This window comes from Sphaerodactylus townsendi, linkage group LG10, assembly GCF_021028975.2.
Source record: "Sphaerodactylus townsendi isolate TG3544 linkage group LG10, MPM_Stown_v2.3, whole genome shotgun sequence".
Taxonomy (NCBI): Eukaryota; Metazoa; Chordata; class Lepidosauria; order Squamata; family Sphaerodactylidae; genus Sphaerodactylus; species Sphaerodactylus townsendi.
Window position 1 is genome coordinate 44672473 of NC_059434.1, and position 10807 is coordinate 44683279.

Sequence of the window (10807 nt, forward strand, 5' to 3'; positions counted from 1 at the left end):
TACTCCTTGTCCTAGTCTCTGGAGGAATAGAAAACAAGCTTGCTCCTTCTTCAACATGACATCCCTTCAAATATTTAAACATGGCTATCGTGTCACCCCTTAACCTTTTATTCTCCAGACTAAACAACATAGACTGCTTCTGGCAGAGGCATGGAATCACCCTACATGACAGCAGGAGATGAAGTGATCCAGAATATCATAAGGATGATGGAACTTTGAGGTGGGGGTTGACATAGGGCTTTTGGGAGCTGCAGCCTGCCAGTGGGGAATCTGGGTTTCTGTGGCGTATCTTTGTCCTTGCATCATCTGCTTAAGACTTTGAGGGGGGGAAACGCTATCCAGTAGCCTTTAAAAAGGTAGTTTAATTTCCAGGCTCATTGTAACACAAAACAGAGGCAGGTGACAGTCCAAAATACCCACTCTTTAAAAAGCCTGGACATAAGATGCCATTGTGTCATGTTCCAGTCCCTGATTTTTGTGCTGATAACAGATCCTGAGGCTCAAAGATCTAATAAAGCACAGCAGTATACCTCCACGCTACACTCAAAATGAAGGACCGTTTTCTTTTTTTTTCGGATCCCTTTGTATAGCTCACCTCTCTTGAGTCCAGCAGAGAGTAGTCTCCAAGGAATAGGGAATGATCATTCTGCTCTAGAAGTGGTCAGATACGGAGTTTATTTATTTATTTATTTATTTATTTATTTATTTATTTATTTATTTATTTATTTATTTATTTATTTATTTATTTATTTATTTATTATATTTGTAGACCGCCCCATCCCCTAAGGGCTCTGGGCGGTGAACAGTAAGCGTCATAGACAATTCAACAATAACAGTTACATTTAAAATCAATAAATACATAAATTACATAAAAATTACAATACTGCCTTCCATGCAAAGTGCCACATGGCGTCAGTATATGAAACCTATCAATAGATAAAAAAAGACCCCTCCTGGAGAGGAGGCAGTGCATAGAAATGCTTATAGGCTCCCAAGATGATAAAGGGAGGACACAGGAAAGCTTACACCATCAACGGCGGGCTTCCCCAAAGGCCCGGTGGAACAATTACGGTCTTACAGGCCCCTGCGGAACCTCTCCAAGATCCCGCAGGGGCCAAATGCAGATAGTGGGAGAGTGTTCCACCAGGCTGGAGCCAGGGTCGTAAAGGCCCTGGCTCAGAGAGTGGAAGTGGCAGTCGTATCATTGAGGGGCTGGGGACCACCACCAGTAGAATTGGCCTCTGCTGAACGCCAGATGAAGGCCATGCACAGGGACATATGGGGTAGGGCGGTCCCGAAGGTACGAGGGCCCCAGGCCGCGCAAAGCCTTTAAAGGTTAATACCCATACCTTGTGGATGATCCGAGATTCCACTGGAAAAGCCAGTGCAGCGCTGGCGCTAAATACACGGAGGCTGGATATGGTCACGATAGAGCACCCACACTCTGTAGTAGTTGGCGGCTGCATGCATGCTGGACCAGCTTCAGCTTCCGGATCCAGGCGCAAGATGGTAGGCCAGCCGATAAAGCGAATTACAAATAAGTTCCTTAATACCTGGAGGTGACCATTGCATGGATCACAGTGGCCAGGTCGAAGCTTGGGAGAGGAAGGGGGCCAGCCGTCCGGGCCTGGACGGAAGATGGAAAAAAGCGCAGCCCAGGTTGTATGGAGCCACCTGGAGTCTCCATTAAAAGAGATCGAATCCAGGTGGAACCAGGCTGCCTGCCGAACAGAGGGGCCGGGTGCCAATGAGGCCCCCCTCCCACCTAATCCGGCGGCTGGAAATCCCCAACCTCGCGCTTCGGGTCTTCAAGCCAGAAGGATCTCCGTCTTCGATGGGTTTAGTTTTAACCTGCTCTGTTGCAGCCAACCAGCTGACCCAGCCTCCAGACAATGCTGTAGGAAGGCTGCAGGGGCGATGTGCGGCTCTCCCCTCCGCATCAGCAGAATGAGCTAAGTGTCATCAGCGTACTGAGGTGACAGAGATCAGCCCAAAGCTCCACGTACCAGCTGAGCAAGGGAGTCGCATATAGATATTAAATAATAGCCCGGAGCATAGAAAGGCACCTGGGGCACACTGCACTGAAGGCGAGGGCACCGTCCGGGAGGACTGATCTCCGCACCACGCACCTTGCTGAGTCCGGTCGGAGAGAAACGAGACAATCCAATTTGAAGGACAGTACCCCGCACTCCGGAAACAGCCGAAGGAAGCGGTGGCCCAAAGGTCGCGTGGTCGAATTCCCGTCAAACGCATTCGCGGTAAGATCTAACAATACTCAAAGCTTGAGCCGCCCGATCCGCTCTCGGTCCAGCTGTATATGGAGCTGTATCCTGTGGACGGCGACAAGAGCGGTCTCCGTCCCATGCCCAAGCATACGGAAGCCGGACTGGAAGGGGTTCAAAGGCCGATGTGTCCTCCAGGAAACCCTGAAGCTGCTCCAGCACCACTCTCTCAATTACCTTCCCCAGAAGCGAGAGAGATTAGAGACGGCAGGCGAGTAATGGTGGCCAGATCTCCAGGATCTAACGGTGAGATGCTTTTTTTAGAGTGGAAGGACCACTGCCTCCTTCAACCCACCTGGAAAGACTCCTTGCTCAAAGGGAGCCATTGATGATATTCAACAGGTGGGGTTAAACGTAGCTCACTCCCGGCAGACTTTTTAACAAGCCAGGAGGGAGCCGCGGATCCAGAAAGGACAGGTAGTAGGTCCTAACAGCAGCCAGGGCCAGCCTGTCAGCTTAGCTGACCTCAGAGAGCAGGGCAAACCGGGCCAAACAAGTGGGCCTGAAGGTGACGGCAAGGGAGCCTCCAGTTCACTAATTGTAGTCCAAAGTAGCCCGGGGAGGTCCTGGCGGAAGTGACGCGACTTTATCTCGCGAAGAAGCTCTCATAAATGCCTCACAGCTTCTATAGCCAATTGATCATTTGCAGACCTCTGAGGTAGTAGAGGTCAAAGAGCCGAATCACACCCAAAACAGTTGTGCCGGGCGAGCTAGCTAGCAGACGCGAGAGAGGAGTGAAAAGAAAACTCTCTTTGCCTCCCTTCATCGCCAACTCATAGGCCTTCATAAGATGTCCTATAAGTGATGTTCGCGCCACTCCGTCACGAAGTTTTCCTCCACTTTTGGCTCTAGACGTCTGAGTTTCCGCTTTCATCCGGGCGTAGCTCCTCGGTATACCAGGGGGCCAGCCGGGAACGTGAGACGCAGAAGGTGCGCCGGGGAGCAAATAACAGCTTACTCACGATGGCATCGGCTAGACGGGAGTTCCAGTCAGCCACCTGCTCATCGAGTGTGACGGCAGGTTCAGATTCCCGTAGAGCAGGGGTAGGGAACCTGCGGCTCTCCAGATGTTCAGGAAGCTTCGCAATTCCCATCAGCCCCTGCCAGCATGGCCAATTGGCCATGCTGACAGGGGCTGATGGGAATTGTAGTTCCTGAACATCTGGAGAGCCGCAGGTTCCCTACCCCTGCCGTAGAGCATTCAGGAAACCAATTGGATCCATAAGTCTCCGCGGGCGGACATAAATCAGTCCGTCGCCTAGACAGGGGCGGTGGGGCATGTCCACCCGAACCTTCAGGGCATAATGGTCGGACCATGGCACTCTATCAATAGAGGATACGGCCATATCAACCCCTGAACCAAAGACCAGATCCAGAGTGTGACTGGCCTCATGAGTGGGGCCAGAGTTCACCAAGGAGAGGCCTAGTGTCGCCATGGATGACACCAGGTCCGCAGCCACTGTACATGAGGCGGTGTCGACATGGACATTGAAGTCCCCCAAAACAATAAGTTTGGGAAACCGCAATGGCCCAGTCGGCCACCACCTCTAGCAGCTGTAGCAGGCTACCTCCCGGTGCGCTAGGCGACCGGTACACCAGGAGGACAGCCAACCTCTCCGAGGCCAACCACTCTAGGCCAACACACTCTATACCACTGATCTCCGGGACAGGGGCAGCCCTGAAGGGTATAGAATCTCGGATGAACATCGCGATACCACCCCCCCGGCCCTGGGTTCGAGACCGGTGGAGGCACGCGAAACCTGGAGGGGCGACCTCGCGCAAGGCAACAGTCTCGCCTTCACGCACCCAGGTTTCGGTGACACAAGCCAGGTCCATCTGCAGCTCTCCAAGGAAATCCCGGAGCACTGCGGTCTTATTATTGATGGACCTGGCATTGATCAACACCAGGGACGAAGCAGGGGATGTCTGAACTCTGCCACCATCGTACATTGGGATAGGACGGAGGTCAGAAGGCGAGCGAGCATAGCCATATCTCGTCTGCCTTCTCTCACATGGCCGCCGCCTACCGTCATACTTACCCCGTCCCACCAACACTGGGATCCTCAGCCCCATAGGTGGCGCCCCCTGTCCTAACCGCCTCCTCTATCTAAAAACCCCACTAAATCCCACTATTAGTGGGCCTATTCTTGCCACTAAACTAACTCTACTCTAATACTAACCATTAAGCAAGATAAATAATTCACTACACCTAGTCTACACCTAATAACTTCACTTAATGTTAAACCATACTCCAAACTACAGTTCAAGGGTAACTCCTATCCTTCTGAAGTAAAAAATCAATAAACAAACCAAATGAAGAGGCTTTAAAGCTTTATATCAGTGCAAATGCACAAACTGAGTTCATATTGTCTGTTCCTTGCCTGTCCACATAGATGATGTCAGAATGCTGGACATCTGCCTGTTCTGTGGGGATAGGGATAAAAGCAGGCTTAAACATGGAGCTACTGGTTAGTCTCTTTTAAACTGTGTATCTTGCTGTGCCTGAGCATCACCTTTTTGATTGACAGGAGGACTGAATTGGAGCGTTGCCCAGCAACAGTGACAGTGTCTCAGCATGTCATGGGCATAGATCCCCTTCCCTCCCTGAGAACTCATCCCCTGTGCCACACACAGACTTTGACAACTGAAAGAGCGCAGGCACAACTGAATGATGTGACAAAAACTGAGATTTGTCATCTTTCTTTTAAGGGGAGGATGAGGTAGGGGTCGAATATTTTGGGAAGGACAATTAATTGAAAGTGCAATGAATTTGGGAAGAGAATTTAGGGGATGAACTGGAAGGGACCTATGTGGAAATTTACTTTGGAACTGAATCTGTTGGAGAAAATATTCTTTGTATGCTTAAGGAGAGTTAATCTGGAGTTATTACTGCATGGGAACCTAAGAAATTCCCTGCTGAATCACATCAAGATTAACATATATTCTTGAGCTAACCTATATTTTGTTTCTGAGTGCTACCCAGTCAGACACCTCTTGGAGAAGAAGTCACTTGGGATAGGACACTGCATGAAAAGTCTACCAATTGTAGAAAGGGGAATTTATTCTGGATAGTTGGTGTTTGGGGCTCAGAGTCCAGCTCAGTGTAGGATGTTCAGCGAGTCAAATCTCTTTTACATCTAACACCCTAACAATTGCCAGCCAAATTCAATTGGAAAACTTACAAGCAATGCATGAAGTCAAGAATATTCCCCTGCTGTTTGTCCCCAGCATCTGGCATTTAAAAATATCCTGCCTCTCAGAACATGAGAGTTTGATTTAGCTATCATAGCTAACTGAACTCTTAGCAGAACTAGGGAGAAGGAGGTGTACATGCACACGTGAAGCTACCTTATACAATCTTCCCTCCCACATCATGGGGGTTAGGGACACAGCAGCCCCCGTGATGTGAGAAACCACATAAAATCCCCCCTTGCTTCCAGTCCAAACCCCACCCCCAGGGCCAGGTTCTTCCCTCTGGCCCTTCCTTTCCCCCTCTGGACTCAATTGGCTCCTGCCAGATCCCACCAGCAGCCCTGCTGCCTCCTCAACCCCTTTCCTGGCCCGGGCCTCCAGGTAAGTATGGCTTTGAAGTTCTGCTATGGGGGTGACTTTCCACCCATGGTCAATCAAAACTGCAAGTCATGATGTGGGAGGGAGAATTGTACTGAATCAGGTTATCAATCCATCAAGGTCAGTATTCTCTATTTAGGCTGACAGTGGCTCTCCAGGGTCTTTCACATCACCTGCTGCCTCATACTTTTTTAAAACTGGAGATGATGGGGATTGAACCTGAAACCTGCTGCATGTCGAACAGGTGCTCTGCTCCTGAGCTATTGCCTCTCCCCAGGGCCAGAGGGAGGGGGAACTGCATTCTGGGCACACATGCACACTGCATCGCTTCCCCATCCCCACCTGCCCCATCACGTCATGCCACACCCAGAACGCCCCGCCATGCCCCCGCACCGGCACGTGCATGGTGCATCGCTCACCCCTGCTTTCTTGGCGCTATGCCACTGCCTCTCCCTCTCCTAAAGGGGAGGCTTTAGGAGGGTGGGAAAAGAAAAAGTCTCATGGGATGGCTTATTCAGATGGGTGGCATCCAGAGCACTCCAGTTTTATGGACAAGCAAGAAATGGTGGACGGGATGTTCATCTGCATGGCAAAGGAGGAACCTGTTGTGTCAATAGCAACTTAGAAAAAAGGAAAGAAAATGTGAAGATGCCATTTCAAATATGTACAGCTTTATGGAAATAATGAAGAACTAAACACACACTTCAAGTAGTGTGCAGTTAATAAAAGAAATCAAAATATTGATATGTAACTAGATGTTCACTATCCCACGTGGCCCTCAATCAATGTAAAAATTGCACATCAACAATGGGAGAGAAGCTGAAGAGCTTTAAGATACATGTGAACTAATGGACAGACTATTTACAACTTGTAAGTCTCACATATGAACTGGGTGCAGATGACAAGATGCCTTCATGTCATTTGCTCATTTCCTATCCACAGAATAAAGGAAATGTTGATTCATTTTAATATACCCTGTCTTTCATCTCAAAAGAGGCTGAGGGCTGCTTTCCTCATTGTCTTCTCCTCCACTTTGTCCTTACAACAAACTGTTGGAATAAGCGACTTCTGCATGCCTGGACGCTGGGGGGTGCTGTGCATCTCACTCTGTGATGTTGCCTCTCTTGTTTGCCCTCCTGATCTGGGCCAGGAGACCGCCCACTAACTTCCTTTCTTCCCCATGCTGGTCTCGCTTCTGTCCTAGCCTTTGACCTGAGTGCATGGTCACAGTGGGGCTTTTCCCACTGTAGCATTCTCTCACCTGCACACACGTGATGGTGCGGTAGTGTGCCCACTTGTTCATAGGGAAAGTATTTCTTTAGACTACGGTTTCTTTCTATCTACCTTTTTCCTGGAACAAAGCTGTGAACTGGAGATGCTTGAATAAATGTAAGTTTTGCCTTTTACATTTATCTCTTGAGAAGTTTCTACAAACTGCACTCACACACACTACTGGGCAGATCCATGACTCTAAACTAAATCTAACATGGTAGCAATCTAACACAAACGTGTGAGGAATGTTAAAGTGAACGACTGGTCCAAGGTTTCTCAGCAAGAATCTGAATGCCTGAAGATTAGAACCTGGGAGCCCATTGCTATTTTTCTCTTTTGTAGGGCCAATTGCATCTCCCCAGCAATGGGCTTAGCTGCTAGTAGATTGTTCGGTCATGGTGGGGAAGAGCGGCCACTCATATTAGGGGGGGATCAGATTTTGCCCTGGGCTCCATTTTTTCTAACTATGCATCTGCCTGGGACTTCCAGATTCAAAGTCAGCACTTTAGCCTCTACACCACATATGGCACAAAGAAATGAACTGCCTTTCCCAAAGAAGAAGAGTTTCTTTTACTAGACTATGAAGAAGTGATGCCCCACGCTGAATTTTTAAGATTGAATCTAAACAGCTACTTCCTGCACTCCAAACTGTGTACTTTATAAAACAGACACAGAATGTGGTATCCAGAAGAAAAGAGTTGCAAAATTAAACAGGATTCAGCTCACCAGTCTCTGAGCAATCCCTTGTTTGGACATTGCCGTTGGGTGCTGACTCTACAAGTAACCTCCTGGTCATTTGGACTTACCAGCCATGTATAGTCTATGAGTATCAGCATGTCTAAATTTCTCAAAAACTTTTCAATGGAAGTGACTTCTTTATCTTCAGAACTTCTTTTCTTGGACATATTTTGAAAGAGTTGCCTGTCGTTTTTACGTTCCTTTGAACTTACTGAGGGTTTAGAGGTCTTTCTCGGTTTCAGAAACCAAAGTTGGTACATTCTTTCCAACTCAGGAGCCTTACCCTTTGCAGCCAGGTGATGATGTATTGTTGTATAAAATGTATTAGAACATGACAAGTTCAGTGTTTGATGGAGTTTAAACCAGACACACACGTTAAGGTAATTTCACCTCATTTAATTTTGATTGCCTCAGAAGGCAGTAAGCGAGGAAGGGTATTTCTTCACTAAAAGATTTTTGCTGTAATTATCAATGACAGTTTTGATGTTTACTTGTTTTGCTTATGTGATTTTTAGCAGTTAGAATAACATTAGGGATTGTGTCAAAACCCCCGGAACAAATCACTTTAAATAGATATGTTTCTTTTTGAAGAGATAAAGCCAGAGAAACAAGACCCATAACTGCCTTCTCATTAATCAGCATTTAAGGTACATTTCACTATCTGTATACATATTAAAATAATGTTTCACAACTCTGCTCCCCAACAAATGAGAAATTACCCACTTACCCACCCTCTCCTGCACACAACATATGTGAGGGGGAGATACTGCAAATGCACCAGTATTTCATACTGCCACCGCTGCCAAGAGCATTGTAGCATCCCACACAAAGGGCTGTTGAAACAAACTACTTCTCTGCAAGCCAAGAACCCATTTTCTTTCTCCCAATGAAAAGATAATGGTAAAACAAAAATAACAATAAAGTGGAGAACTGCTCTGATCTGTCTTCTAATACACTGTAATTGACTTGCATCACTTGATCGTGGACAGTGAATCCTAATTGATGGGCCAATCTTGCAGCATTTCAGGAATTTGCATGATTATTTATAACCACCTGTAGTGTAGAAGGAGATTATGACTGGGTTTAAGTGGGGCATAAATGATGTCTTCGTGTAGATGTTGCATAATTATAGGAAGTGTGTACCTTTTGCCTGAAACATGAGCGAAAAAAATATGACTAACTTTAATCACTGGACTCCTTTTATGAATAAACTGAAGTTTGGGTGCTGTGTGGTTTCCGGGCTGTATGGCCGTGTTCTAGTAGCATTCTCTCCTGACGTTTCGCCTGCATCTGTGGCTGGCATCTTCAGAGGATCTGATGTTGGGAAAGCAAGTGGAGTATATATCTGTTGGAGTGTCCAGGGTGGGTGGAGAAACCTTGTCTGTGAGTAACAAAGAAGGCAACCAGGTCAATAGTTGAGGGCGTCTGAATAGAAGTATGAGTAACAATGACGACTATAGCATGGGCATAACACTGGAGATAGCAAGGTCACTGGTGGGAGCATCTGAATAGAAGTATCCTGGCCTTTGTTTCTTTTGTCTATGGTCATCCTGTGTTTGTGTGGAGCTGGTTAGACACTGTCTTGACTCTAGTATTTTTCAACACTGGCAGCCTGAAGTTTTAATTCTTATCAGAGGATGCAGTAAGGAAAAATGCAACCTGTGTTACAGTACCCTACATTTGTAAGTCAGGAGAAGGGAATCCAAAATAGACAAAAGGTGAATTCATATAGGGCCATTGCAGCATGTGAATGGTTTTTCAGTGGCTCCTCCTTATGCTATCTATCTAGTACATGTTTATCCTATCTGTCCTCCATGGTGCACATACATTTTTTTCTTCCTCATTTTATTTTCCCAATCACACTGTGAGGCAGGTTAGTCTGAAATACCCAAGGTCACCTAGCATCATGCTTGTGTAGTCATTTTTCTCCAGATCTTAGCCTAACAATGCAATCCACTGGGGAGGGGGAAGATTTGTGGAAGTGAGGAGAGGGCACGCTGGCATGAGTGACCCATACATCTGCACAAGGGGCAAATACGATGCAGCAGGGGCACCACATGGCTCTGGAACACCCAAATACAGAAACTGCCATTTTGCCAGTGCTCCTCCACTGCAGAAGCATGTCAGCACTGGTGGAGGCATACTGGTAACATTTCTGAGGGTGGAGCTACATTTAGTCATCTTCCTGTGGCCTTTCATACCAGAAATTCCCCCTTTGGTTGGCTTATGTCAGCTAAAAGTGTGGTACAGCCCATTGGACTGCATAGGAAATTTCACTTCGAACAAGTATTCCTGCTATTTGTCTTGCCTCCTGGGCCACCTGAAACCCCTTTGGAGGTGAGACTGTTGTGCAATGCTGGCACTGTCCCCATTCACCACAAAACTACCCCCCCCACACACACACCTCATGGATTGAACTGTCTCTCTCTAATCATTGAATCACACAGGTTTTATGGATATAGAAATAAAATGGTTGGAACCAATTATGTGACTCCTTTTAAGTGAACTTCATCCAGTCCCTGCTGACATGGTTGTTTCATCCATACATCACTGGAGCATCCAGTACTGGAACCAATAAACAATGTGGGAATAGAAGGTGTATATTTCTTCCTAGGGATTTGATGTGCCCATCTAATTTTTAAAATACTGGTTACTTGGATTGTAAGATGGTAGCTTCTATTTATAAAACATGATCTTGTTTTTCTTCTGTGTCTTGTTTTAACACCCGCTCTGTCCCTTATTTTCTTTTCTTTTTACTGATATGCCTAATAAAGGTCAGTTGAAGTTAGATCTTGTTTTCATCAGTGAAATTACTGTAGATTTAGCCTATTTGCTCCAGATAATTGTATCGAAACTCTGTTGATCCATAGTAAAAAAACAAATTACTATTTCTGATTTCTTTATGAAGTCTGCAGTGCTGTTGTGTCTAGAATGAGAAGGTATTT